This window comes from Chiloscyllium plagiosum, chromosome 2, assembly GCF_004010195.1.
Source record: "Chiloscyllium plagiosum isolate BGI_BamShark_2017 chromosome 2, ASM401019v2, whole genome shotgun sequence".
NCBI lineage: Eukaryota > Metazoa > Chordata > Chondrichthyes > Orectolobiformes > Hemiscylliidae > Chiloscyllium > Chiloscyllium plagiosum.
In genome coordinates this window covers 17402030-17415267 of record NC_057711.1, presented here as the reverse complement: position 1 = coordinate 17415267, position 13238 = coordinate 17402030, and positions in this window count along the sequence as shown.

Sequence of the window (13238 nt, the reverse complement as noted above, 5' to 3'; positions counted from 1 at the left end):
TCATACCATGTGTGCCAATTTAGTTTCCCAACACTTGTGTAGTTGCTTATCAAAAGCCTTCTGAAAATCAAAATACACCACATCCAACACCTCTTCCTCGTCTATCCTGCTGGTTACTCCCTCATAAACCTCCAAATTTTTGACATGATTTCTCTTTCATGAACCATGTTGAGACTTGCAATCTTGCCATTATTTTTGAATTGAAAATGCGTTGCTGGAAAAGATCAGCAGGTCAGGCAGCATCGAAGGAGCAGGAGAATCGACGTTTCGGGCATGAGCCCTTCTTCAGGAATTGAAGAATTTTTGAATTGTACTGTTATCACTTTCTTGCTAGACTGAAGATTCTAGCATTTTCCCAATGACTGATGCTAAAAAGTCTGCAATTTTCAATTTCTCTTTCTCTATTGAATATTGGACTTATATTCACCACCTTCTAATGTGCTGGGACTATTCCACAGTCAAAAAACCTTGAAAGATGATCATCAATGCTTCTTTTTCTTGACAACTATCTCTGGCAATGCTTTGGGATGTAGAACATTGGGTCCAGAACATCTGTTTTAAGTTCCATTAATTTCTCTAGTGTTACTTTACTATCAAAATTAATAGCTTGCAATTTCTCATTTCCACTAGTCCCTAGAGCAGACCTGGGCATTTTACGGCCTGCGGCCATATCCGGCCCTTTGGTCATTCCTGTCTAGCCCGCATGAGATCAATCTTAAATTAGAACATAAATGAAAAAGTATTTACGCCATGCATGCAATACAACTGTGTTGCTTTTGTTTTGAAAAGGATGCTTTTTTTATTTACATTTGGACACACACATGCACGTGTATGTGCGTGCGTGTGTGAACAGCTAAAAGTGGTGCTTGCTGGCTAGCCCTCAAAATGTCAGCTCACACCAAAAAAAGGAAGGTTGATACAGAATGCCACGTTTTTCACAAGACATGGACTGCTAGATATTTATTTACAGAAATTGGAGGTAAAGCCGTGTGCTTGGTTTGTGGTGCACAGGTCGCTGTGTTCAAGGATTATAATTTGAATCGCCACTACGTGACCAAACATGTTGAGAAGTACAACAACTTGTCTGATCAAGAACGGGTAAGGGAGTTGGATACTTTGCTCGCTAAGCTGCATAACCAGCAAAGACTTTTTACTAAACTTCACATATCCAGAGATGCAGCTGTCAAGACAAGTTATGTCATATCCCACAAAATCGCCAGAAACAGTAAACCGTTTTCTGATGGAGAGTTTATTAAGGAGTGATTGTTGGACTCTGCAGAACTAATATGACCGGAGAAAAAGGAGACATTTGAGAATGTACCCTTCTCCCGACGCACTGTAACGAGAAGGACTGGGGACATTGCAAGAAATCTGGAGCTTCAGCTGCAGCACAGAGAGGTCAACTTTGACTTTTTTTCCTTGGCTTTGGATGAGAGCTGCGACATACGTGACACAGCCCAGCTACTCATCTTCGTACGTGGGATAACTATGGACTTTAAAATCACGGAGGAGCTGGCAGCCATGCAGTCAATGAAAGGAACAACAACTGGTAATGATTTGTTCATGGAAGTAAATGCATGTTTGGACACGTTGGGACTAAAATAGGACAAGCTGGAGGGTGCGACAACGGATGGTTGTCCAAATCTAACGGGAAAATATGTTGGACTCTTAAAGAGAATGCAGGATAAAGTGACAAAAATTGACCCTGAACAGAAATTGGTATTTTTGCATTGTACTGCATCAGGAAGTGTTGTGTAAGTCAGTGTTAAAAATTAACCGTGGTTGATATTGTCACTAAAATAGTTAACTTCATCAGGGCAAGAGCTTTGAATCACAGGCAGTTTGTTGCATTTTTGGCGGAAAATGAGACTGAACATCGTGACAGAGGTTACCACACAGCTGTCAGGTGGCTCAGCCTGGGCAAAATGCTGAAAAATGTATGGGACCTGAGAGAAGAGATTCAAGATTTCTGTGTGAAGAAAGGGAATGGCATTCCACAGCTTTCAGATGCAGACTGGATTGTAGACCTTGGTTTTGCTGTTGATGCGACTGCACTTATGAATGAACTAAATGTGAAACTGCAGTGCAAGGGCCTTTTTGTGCATGAAATGTACAACTTGGTGAAGGCTTTTATGAGAAAGTTGCAGCTTCTCTCAAGCCAGATGGAGGACAACATTCTCACCCACTTGCACCTTCAGCTGATCACCTCCACAGGTACTCCTCTATGTTAGAAGCACTGCATGGTGAATTTTCAAGGCGAGTTCAAGACTTTAAAATGGTTGAGAATGAAATGCACATGATTTTTTCCCCATTTACATGCGATGTGGAGAATGCACCTAGTGATGTGCAGCTTGAACTCATTGACCTGCAGTCTGACACACTTCTGGCAGAGTACTTTAGGTCAGTCTCACTGCTTGATTTTTACTCTTCCCTCAAAGAGGAGAACTTTCCACACATGAGGAGGCATGCTCAGAAGATTCTAGTCCTTTTGGATCTACCTATATATGCAAACAGACATTCTCAGTGATGAAGTTCAACAAATCCAAATACAGATCCTCTATCACTGATGATCACCTCTCAGCTGTCCTTCGCATTTCCACCTCAGACATTCAACCAGATTTCAGTGCACTTGTTCAAGCCCAAAACAGGCTGGATGTTTCTCACTAAACAAGTAAAATGAACTGAAAAACATCAAAAGCACTTATTGCTTTTCGTATAGAGTTGCTTGTTGTTTGTAATACTGAACAATAATGAAACAACTTTTCATTATTAGTTTGTGAGATTAACATGTTAAAAATAAAATGAAATACTGAAATTATTGTCTTTACTGTTTATTTCTTCTATATTTGACCTACTCCACAATTTCATATCTTTTTTGTAACAGAATATCCTTATTCTTTTGATTATAAGTTTCAGTGCAAACTATATAATATAGTACTTTTTACAATGGGAGAAAATTAATACTGAGCAGAATTATGTTCAACTTATTGTTGGTTCGGCCTCCCAACACAACTCAGGTTTCTCATGTGGCCCCTTGGAAGAATTAATTGCCCACTCCTGCCCTAGATATTCCAGTATTTCTGAGAGGATCTTTGAAAGCAATTTTCTCAGTGAAGTATTTGCTTATTTTCTCTGTCAATTATAATTTCCAATTATACATTGTCTCAACTTTGCTTAGGGGAATGAATCCACTTTCGTTTTTCTTAATTTTTCAATTTTCAGTATCCACAGAAGCTTCTACAGTCTGTTTTTATCTTTCTTTCTTGCTTAATCTCATGTTTGATTTTCTTTTTCTTTTCTGTGACCCTTCTTAACATAATTCTAAAATCCTCAGGTATACCATCATATTTTGGTAATTTTAATGGCACTTTCCTATGATCTAATACAATTTTTGACTTCTTTTGTCAGCAATAGTTGGAATGCTTTTCTTGCTGGGTTTTTGTGCATTAAAGAATGGATTTTGTTGTATACTATGTATTAGCTCTTTAAATGTTAATCATTATACCTATATTGTCTACAATCATTGCTTTGAATATGATTTCCCAACTCACAATAGTCAATTTGTTCTTCATAGCTTCATAATTGCCTTTGTTTGGATTGAAAACTCTAGTTTCTGATTGAACTACATCAATTTCAAACTTAAGTTAAAATGCTATTATATTGTGGTCACTATTTCCCAAAGGCTCCTTTACAGCACCTTATTAATGGGCCCTTTTTCATTGCACTATACGAGATCAATAATAGTCCATTCTATTGTTTGTTCCTCAACGTACACCTCAGGAAAACAACCTTATATACTTTCCAAGAAATAATCCTTCACAATATCAGTTTACTTGAAGTTTACCCAGTACATACATAAATTGAAGTCACCCATAATTAACACCCTTGCTGCACGTACTTCCAACATTTTGATTTATACAGTATTATCACTGCTGATTGGTGGCTACCTACCAAGGTTTGCACACTTGTTACATTTTAGTTCCACCCAAACTGAAAATTCATTTTGAACATTACAACATTGGTACTTTCTCACTGCAGCACTATTTTATTTAATAACAGACCTCCCCCACTACCTCTTCACAACTTCCTCACCTTCCTGATGCCACATATCCTTGGATATTCAGGTCCTAGCTTTGGTTTCCTTCTAACCATTCTAATGGATATCAGGCCATATATGTGAAATTATACTTGAGCTAAAAATTCATAGACTTGATTGCAAATGAGGCACGCATTTAGATGTAGGACCCTTAATCAGTTATTTTTTAAAACTATTTATAAACTCTGGCTCTATCTGCTGGCACACTCTTAAAGTTTGCAAGCGTTGTCCCTTCCTGCCATACTCTGATTATCATTACTTTTATCACTATCTTGCTATTGCCCTTCAATTTACTCAATCTTCCCCTACATGATGGAAAGGCTTACCAGGATGCTGCCTGGACTGGAGGGCTTGCCTTATCAAGAAAGGTTGAATAGGCTCGGACTTTTCTCTCTGGAGAGAAGGAGGAAGAGAAAGATCTGATAGAGGTGTACAAATAATGAGAGGAATAGATAGAGTCAATAGCCAGAGACTTTTCCCCAGGGCAGGATTGACTGGTATGAGAAGTCATAGTTTGAGGATATTTGGAGGAAGGTATAAAGGAGACGTCAGAGGTAGGTTTATTACACAGAGAGTTGTGAATGCATGGAATGCGTTACCAGCGGTGGTGGTGGAAGCAGAGTCATTGGGGACATTTAAGCAACTGCTGGACATGCACATGGATATCAGTGAGTTGAGGGGTGCATAGGTTGTTACTATATTTTACATTAGGATTAAATCTTGGCAAAGGGCCTGTTCTGTGCTGTACTTTTCTATGTTCTATGTTCTATGTTCTATGATCCATTCCCATTGTCTCCATTTGAATTAAGCCTACCTTTCCAAGACCATATGACTATAAGATATAGGAGCAGAAGTTAGGCCATTCAGGCCATCGAGTCTATGCCATCATTCAATCATAGCTGAAACGTTTCTCATCCCCATCCTCCCACCTTCTCCCCATAACCCGTGATCCCCCTGACAATCAAGAACTTATCTATCTCAGTCTTAAATGCACTCAATGACCTCACCTTCACAGACTTCTGTGGCAATGAATTCCATAGATTCCCCCCTCTCTGGCTGAAGAGGTTTCTCCTTTTCTCCATTCTAAAACGTCTTCCCTTTACTCTGAGGCTATGCCCTTGGGTCCTAGTCTCTCCTATCAATGGGAACATCTTCCCAACATCCACTCTGTCCAGGACATTCAGTAGTCTGTAAGTTTCAATTAGTTCCTCCCTCATCCTTCTAAATTCCATTGAGTATAGACCTTGAGTCTTCAAACGTTCCCAATATGTTAAGCTTTTCATCCCTGGGACTATTCTCATGAATCTCCACCAAACATGCTCCTGGATCCCGTACATCCTTCCTGAGATATGGGACCCAAAACTGCACACAATACTTCAAATGTGGCCTGACCAGAACCTTATAGAGCCTGAGAAGTACATCCCTGCTTTCTGATGTCCCAAAATTCTTCACAGCCAATAAATTAATTCTGAAAAGTTGTCACCATTCCTATGGAGTCATACAACATTCTGATTTGGAACTGCATTATGGTTCCTGTGTCTTCATTACGTCTAATCCTCATTGGATATCCCTTCCAAACAGCACTGTGCATGGAGCTACACCACATGGTCTACAACAATATAAGGAAGTGCCTTACTACTACCTTCTCAAGTGCAACTAGCGATGAAGAATGAACGCAAGCCTTGCCAATAATGCCCACAGCACACAAATGCTTTTCTTCAGAAATGGCAGTTTGTGTGCAAAAGGGCCTAATTAATACCATAACGATCAGATGATCTGCTTTTGGGTTATTGATTGAGGAACAAATTTTGGCCAGAACCACCACAGTAACCTGTTTGCACATCTTTTGAAATTGAGTCTTGGGAAATTTTACAAATGACTGAAGGGACAGTTAGGTCCTCAGTTTAACATCAAATCTGAAAGATGGCACCTCTGACAGTGCAGCACTTCCTCAACACTATCACAGGTAGCTAAGGGAGGAATTCTATATAAGTCACAGAGTCACAGAGATATACAGCACGGAAACAGACCCTTCGGTCAAACTCATCCAGGCCGACCAGATAACCTAACCTAATCAAGTCCTATTGGCCAGCACTTGGCCCATATCCCTCTAAATCTTTCCTATTTGCATACCCATCCAGATGCCTAATAACTGTTGCAATTGTGCTCGCCTCCATAACTTCTTCTGGCAGCTCATTCCATACATGTACCACCTTCTAAGTGAAAACATTGCCCCTTAGGTCCGTTTTATATCTTTCCCCTCACACACTAAACTTATGCCCTCCAGTTCTTTGAATAATGGCGTGAAAGCAGTAATTAACTCAACTCTGATTCAGAGTAGTGCTGGAAAAGCTGAGCAGGTCAGGCAGAATCTGAGGAGCAGGAAAGTTGACGTTTCGGGCAAAAACCTTTCTTTGAAACGTCGATTTTCTTCTCCACGGATGCTGCCTGATCTGCTGTGCTTTTCCAGCACTACTTTAATCTTGACTCTAATCTCCAGCATCTGCAGTACCCACCTCCACCTCAACTCTGATTCATTTGAAGTTAATGACAGAATTTCTATCGCAGTATTTGTTGACAACTATGGTTTTCCATATATACTAACCCATACTTCAGATGGTCGGTTCTATTGAGCATAATATCTTAAAGCCTATTTGCAACATTAACTATTGTTATGGACTAGGCCAGACCACTCAAAATATTCTTGAGCAGGCAACTCAGACCATAACTTTGTAATTTGTTTCGGTAAGTGTACAATGAAAATTACTCAGAGTAAGTTAGCGAGGTTTACTACGAGGTTTTAAAACAGACAGAAATTTATTCACAAAATTACACAATGAAACACAAAGAACAGAAAAAATACCCAACAGAACTCAGTCTATCCAAACTAGACTTAATTATGCTGTTCCGAATATACACAACAGTCCAAATAAGCAAACCCCCTTAAAGACCAGTAAGAAAATGGAACAGCAGGTTGAAGTTAGAAGGGCAGAAAGAGAGAGAGTCTGTTCACACACTCCACTGCTGAACTTCCCAACTAGTTCTGGACTGAACTAAACTGCTCATCTGGATAGCTGACCACTCCCCTTTCATTATACAGGTCACTTCTAAAACATGAACACTTTGGCCTGAAGTCTCATCTGTTTACATTTAAACAAAAAGGCCTCTCAATACCCTTTAATCTCTGTACCGAAACGGTCTAATCGGCACCAGGAGCGTTTACCACCCCTCTGATAAAAACCAAGGACATGGCATTCTTGAGAAAAGGAACAGCTTTTAGAAAGAAAGGAACCAGCTTTGTGACACTATTTACAAGACCATAATATCAGACATTTAAAAACATGATGTTGCTGTACATTACATGCATAGCTGAATGACTACACTGACTTTTAATCAGAGAGGTGACTGAAAGCATCTATAAACGTGATGTCTTAAAGATTTAGGCATTTCTGGTCTAGAATCCATGCAAAAACACAACAGAACTTCCACCACATCTCATGACTCACCAGCTTTGAATTTTAAAATGTATTGTTTCTTTGGAATGCATTAGTTTATCTTTTGCTCGGTGGAAGATTATCCACTGTAGTACAAGTTAGCTTGCAAATGTGAAACTCACATTTTACTTTAAGCTTCCCATTAAAACACACCCACATAATGAACTTTAATTTCAAAATTAATCATTACTCACCATGTAGCATGAAAATTTGAATTTGTTGACACTGAATTCAAAAGTAGGATTGAGCAATGCTTCGTACATCAAGAACATCCACATTGCACCGGAATATAAGCTCTAAGTTTAAAGCAGCCACTTCCGCCCTGAAGGAAAACCAGACTCAGAAAATAGAAACATATGCTCTTGCACATGCTGTTATGGAACAGCAGTGAAACACAAACAGCAGCAGCTCTGTTTATCAAATTGGACATAAAGCTGTGCAGACAGCACTTCTTCTGCAGCCTTGGTAACTCTGAAGTAATTCCCGTGCAAGGATTGCTCCTGCGCCACAAAAATCGATTATTCTGATTCTGGTACAAAATAAGGAGCACCGAGGATCAAGAATGGAACCCAGATGTGACTGCAGCTGGAGCAACACTTAATTTTTGGGCATGGACTGTATGTCGTCTCTGGACAATGATGTGAGGCCAGCTGCTTTCACGATATCACTGGAGCATAGTTCCATTTCTCGACTAAAGTCGTGCTGCAGTATTTGGGTCAAGCTGTACTGATAATGTAGAGAAAACAGCAAGAATCTGTTCAGACCTCAGATCTATCATTCATTTCGATGATGATGATCTTTACCTTAATCTTTCGAGTTGACAAAAGTAACTGTTTATACTAGAGCTGCATGCTGCATAGCATCAGCCATACCCCACAGTTGGTCATAGAGTCATAATAGAAGTGTCTTGCATAGCAGAACAAGCTCTTCGGACCATCGGTCAAAAACAAGCACTTAACTATTCTAGTTTGGTGCTATGCTTGCCTCTGAGTGACAGGTTGTGGGTTCAAACCCCACTACATGGACTCATGTGCGAAGTCTGGAATAGCAGTTCAGTGCAGTGCAGTAGGAGTACTACACTGGAGGTTTGAATGGGGGAAGGAGAGGGAGTGAAGTTGAAAACAAGGATGAGAATTCCGAAATCAAGTAATAGCTGAACTGGGGGGCAGATAGGTCAGTGGCTACAGGTGTCGTAGGGTGACATGATTGGCTGCACATTAAAACATGGGGCAGTAGAGTTTTGGATAACCGCAACCAGCTGGTCATTATTACATTGTTGCACGGAGGATTTTCACAGGTTAAATGTTACAATTCCCACATTGTAAAGATGGTCACATTCCAAATATGCTTGATTGACTGCGAATGCTTGGTGACATCCTAAAGTTATGAAATATTCGATATAAATGAACATTTTCTTCATCTGAATGCTTCATAATGTGATGAATTCCTTTCTTTTGTGTATATGTTTTGCTGTCAAATATGGCAATCGGTGAACATTGTAATATTCAGGGAACGGACAGTTCCAAGGAGTTGTTGCATTCAAGTCCCCCTGCTGGTTGCTACTTTTGGTTCTGCCAAGCAATATAACCAGAATTTGTCACAATGCTCATAATAGGTCACTTAAAACAGTTCAGGAATCACAGAACAGTTCCTGGGTGACATATCGTAGGAGTCAAAAAACAGATTAAGACAAACACAGAAAATAACAATTAAGCTGTACTGCTGAGGCAGAACGATAAGGCTCTGTATAGACAGATTTCATGAAGAGGTTTGAGGCATGAGTAGGTGCATAATTAAATTGGTGTTCGGTGAAAACTCAAGAGCAGTTGTTTGGCTTGATGCAGAAGGACTCATGAAAAGTTTTTGCAATCAGTAGAAGAGAAGGGTAGGAATTAGGATTCAGGAACATTCAAAACACTTTGGGAGTTCAACAGAAGCCAAGTGACATTGTGATTCACAGCGAGCAAGAGCGAAGGAAATTCGCAAGCAATATTTGCCTTGTGCAAGATTAGGATCAGGAAAATAAAAACCAGGAACAGAACAGGTTTGCTGAAGCTAGAAACCCGTGAAAACAAATAATGGTGCTGTGCCTGTGAATCAGCACTGAAAAATGCTACTGTGCCGGTGAATCAGTGTTGATTAACAGAGTTGTGCCTGTGAATCAGTGCGGAATAACGGTGCTGTGCCTGTGAATCAGTACGGAATAATGGTGCTGTGCCTGTGAATCAGTGCTGATTAATGGTGTTGTGCCTGTGAATCAGTGCTGAATAATGGTGCTGTGCCTGTGAATCAGTGCTGATTAATGGTGCTGTGCCTGTGAATCAGTGTGGAATAATGCTGTTGTGTCTGTGAATCAGTGCGGAATAATGGTGCTGTGCCTGTGAATCAGTGCTGAATAATGGTGCTGTGCCTGTGAATCAGTGCTGATTAATGGTGCTGTGCCTGTGAATCAGTGCAGAATAATGGTGCTGTACCTGTGAATCAGTGCTGAATAATGGTGTTGTGCCTGTGAATCTTTGCTGAATAATGGCGTTCTGCCTGTGAATCAGTGCGGAATAATGGTGTTGTGCCTGTGAATCAGTGCTGAATAATTCTGCTGTGCCTGTGAATCAGTGCTGAATAAGGGTTTTGTGCCTGTGAATCAGTGCAGAATGATTAGATTACATTACAGTGTGGAAACAGGCCCTTTGGCCCCACACCGACCCACCGAAGCGCAACCCACCCATACCCCTACCCCTACATTTACATTTACCCCTTACCTAACACTACAGGCAATTTAGTATGAGCTGGAAATGTGTTGCTGGAAAAGCGCAGCAGGTCAGGCAGCATCCAAGGAACAGGAGAATCGACATTTCGGGCATAAGTCCTTCTTCGATTCTCCTGTTCCTTGGATGCTGCCTGACCTGCTGCGCTTTTCCAGCAACAGATTTTCAGCTCTGATCTGCAGCATCTGCAGTCCTCACTTTCTCCTCCAGGCAATTTATTATGGCCAATTCACCTGACCTGCACATCTGTGGGAGGAAACTGGAGCACCCGGAGGAAACCCACGCAGACACGGGGAGAACGTGCAAACTCCACACAGTCAGTCGCCTGAGGCGGGATTGAACCCGGGTCTCTGGCGCTGTGAGGCAGCAGTGCTAACCACTGTGCCACCGTGCCACCCACAAAATGGGACTGTGCATTGTTCCTCCATGCTGTGCTTAGATTAGATTATTAGATTAGATAGATTAGATTACATTATAGTGTGGAAACAGGCCCTTCGGCCCAACAAGTCCACACCGACCCGCCGAAGAGTAACCAACCCATACCCCTACATTTACCACTTACCTAACACTACGGGTGATATAGCATGGCCAATTCACTTAACCTGCACATCTTTGGACTGTGGGAGGAAACCAGAGCACCCGGAGGAAACCCACAGGGAGAACGTGCAAACTCCACACAGTCAGTTGCCTGAGGCGGGAATTGAACCCCGGTCTCTGGCAGTGTGAGGCAATATGCTAACCACTGTGCCACTGTGCCACCCACAAATAATGATGCGGTGCCTGTGAATCAGTGTAGAATACTGTTGTCCTGCCTGTGAATCAGAGCGGAATAATGGTGTTGTGCCTGTGAATCAGTGCTGAATAAAAGTGTTGTGCCTGTTAATCAGAGCTGAATAATGGTGCTGTGCCTGTGAGTCAGTGCTGATTAATGCTGTTGTGCCTGTGAATTAGTGCTGATTAATGGTGCTCTACCTGTGAATCAGTGCTGATTAATGGCGTTCAGCCTGTGAATCAGTGTGGAATAATGCTGTTGTGCCTGTGAATCAGTGCTGATTAATGGTGTTGTGCATGTGAATCAGTGCTGAATAATGGTGCTGTGCCTGTGAAACAGTGCTGAATAATGGTGTTGGGCCTGTTGATCAGTGCTGAATAATGGCGTTCTGCTTGTGAATCAGTGCGGACTGATGCTGTTGTGCCTGTGAATCAGTGCTGAGTAATGGTGCTGTGACTGTGAATTAGTGCGGAATAATGGTGTTGTGCCTGTGGACCAGTGCTGAATAATGGTGCTGTGCCTATGAATCAGTGCTGAATAACAGTGCTGCGCCTGTGAATCAGTGTGGAATAATGGCGTTCTACCTGTGATTCAGTGCGGAATGATGCTGTTGTGCCTGTGAATCAGTGCTGATTAATGGTGCTGTGCCTGTGAATCAGTGTTGAGTAATGGTGCTGTGACTGTGAATCAGTGCTGAGTAATGGTGTTGTGCCTGTGAATCAGTGCTAAATAATGATGCTGTGCCTGTGAATCAGTGATGAATAACAGTGCTGTGCCTGTGAATCAGTGAGGAATAATGGCGCTCTGCCTGTGAATCAGTGCGGAATAATGCTGCTGTGCTCGTGAATCAGTGCTGAGTAATGGTGCTGTGCCTGTGATTCAGTGCTGAATAATGGTGCTGTACCTGTGAATCAGTGCTGATTAATGGTGTTGTGCCTGAGAATCAGTGCTGAATAATGGTGTTGTGCCTGTGAATCTTTGCTGAATAATTCTGCTGTGCCTGTGAATCAGTGCAGAATAATAGTGCTGTGCCTGTGAATCAGTGCTGAATAACATTGCTGTGCCTGTGAATCAGTGCTGAATAATAGTGCTGTGCCTGTGAATCAGTGCTGAATAACATTGCTGTGCCTGTGAATCAGTGCAGAATAATGGTGTTGTACCTGTGAATCAGTGCTGAGTAATGGTGCTGTGACTGTGAATTAGTGCTGATTAATGGTGTTGTGCCTGTGGACCAGTGCTGAATAATGGTGTTGTGCCTGTGAATCAGTGCTGAATAAAAGTACTGTGCCTGTGAATCAGTGCGGAATAATGGCGTTCTGCCTGTGAATCAGTGCGGAATAATGGCGTTCTGCCTGTGAATCAGTGCAGAATAATAGTGCTGTGCCTGTGAATCAGTGCGGAATGATGGTGCTGTGCCTGTGAATCAGTGCGGAATAATGGTGTTGTGCCTGTGAATCAGTGCAGAATAATAGTGCTGTGCCTGTGAATTAGTGCTGAATAACATTGCTGTGCCTGTGAATCAGTGCTGAATAATGGTGCTGTGCCTGTGAATCAGTGCTGATTAATGGTGTTGTGCCTGTGAATCAGTGTTGAATAATGGTTTGTGCCTGTGAATCTTTGCTGAATAATGGCGTTCTGCCTGTGAATAAGTGTGGAATAATGGTGTTGTGCCTGTGAATCAGTGCTGAATAATTCTGCTGTGCCGCTGAATCATGGCGGAATAATGGTGCTGTGACTGTGAATCAGTCCTGAATAATGATGCTGTGCCTGTGAATCATTGCTGAACAATGGTGTTGTGCCTGTGAATCAGTGCTGAATAACATTGCTGTGCCTGTGAATCAGTGCTGAATAACATTGCTGTGCCTGTGAATCAGTGCTGAATAACATTGCTGTGCCTGTGAATCAGTGCTGAATAATGGTGCTGTGCCTGTGAATCAGTGCGGAATAATGGCGTTCTGCCTGTGAATCAGTGCGGAATAATGGCGTTCTGCCTGTGAATCAGTGCGGAATAATGGCGTTCTGCCTGTGAATCAGTGCGGAATAATGGCGTTCTGCCTGTGAATCAGTGCGGAATAATGGCGTTCTGCCTGTGAATCAGTGCGGAATAATGG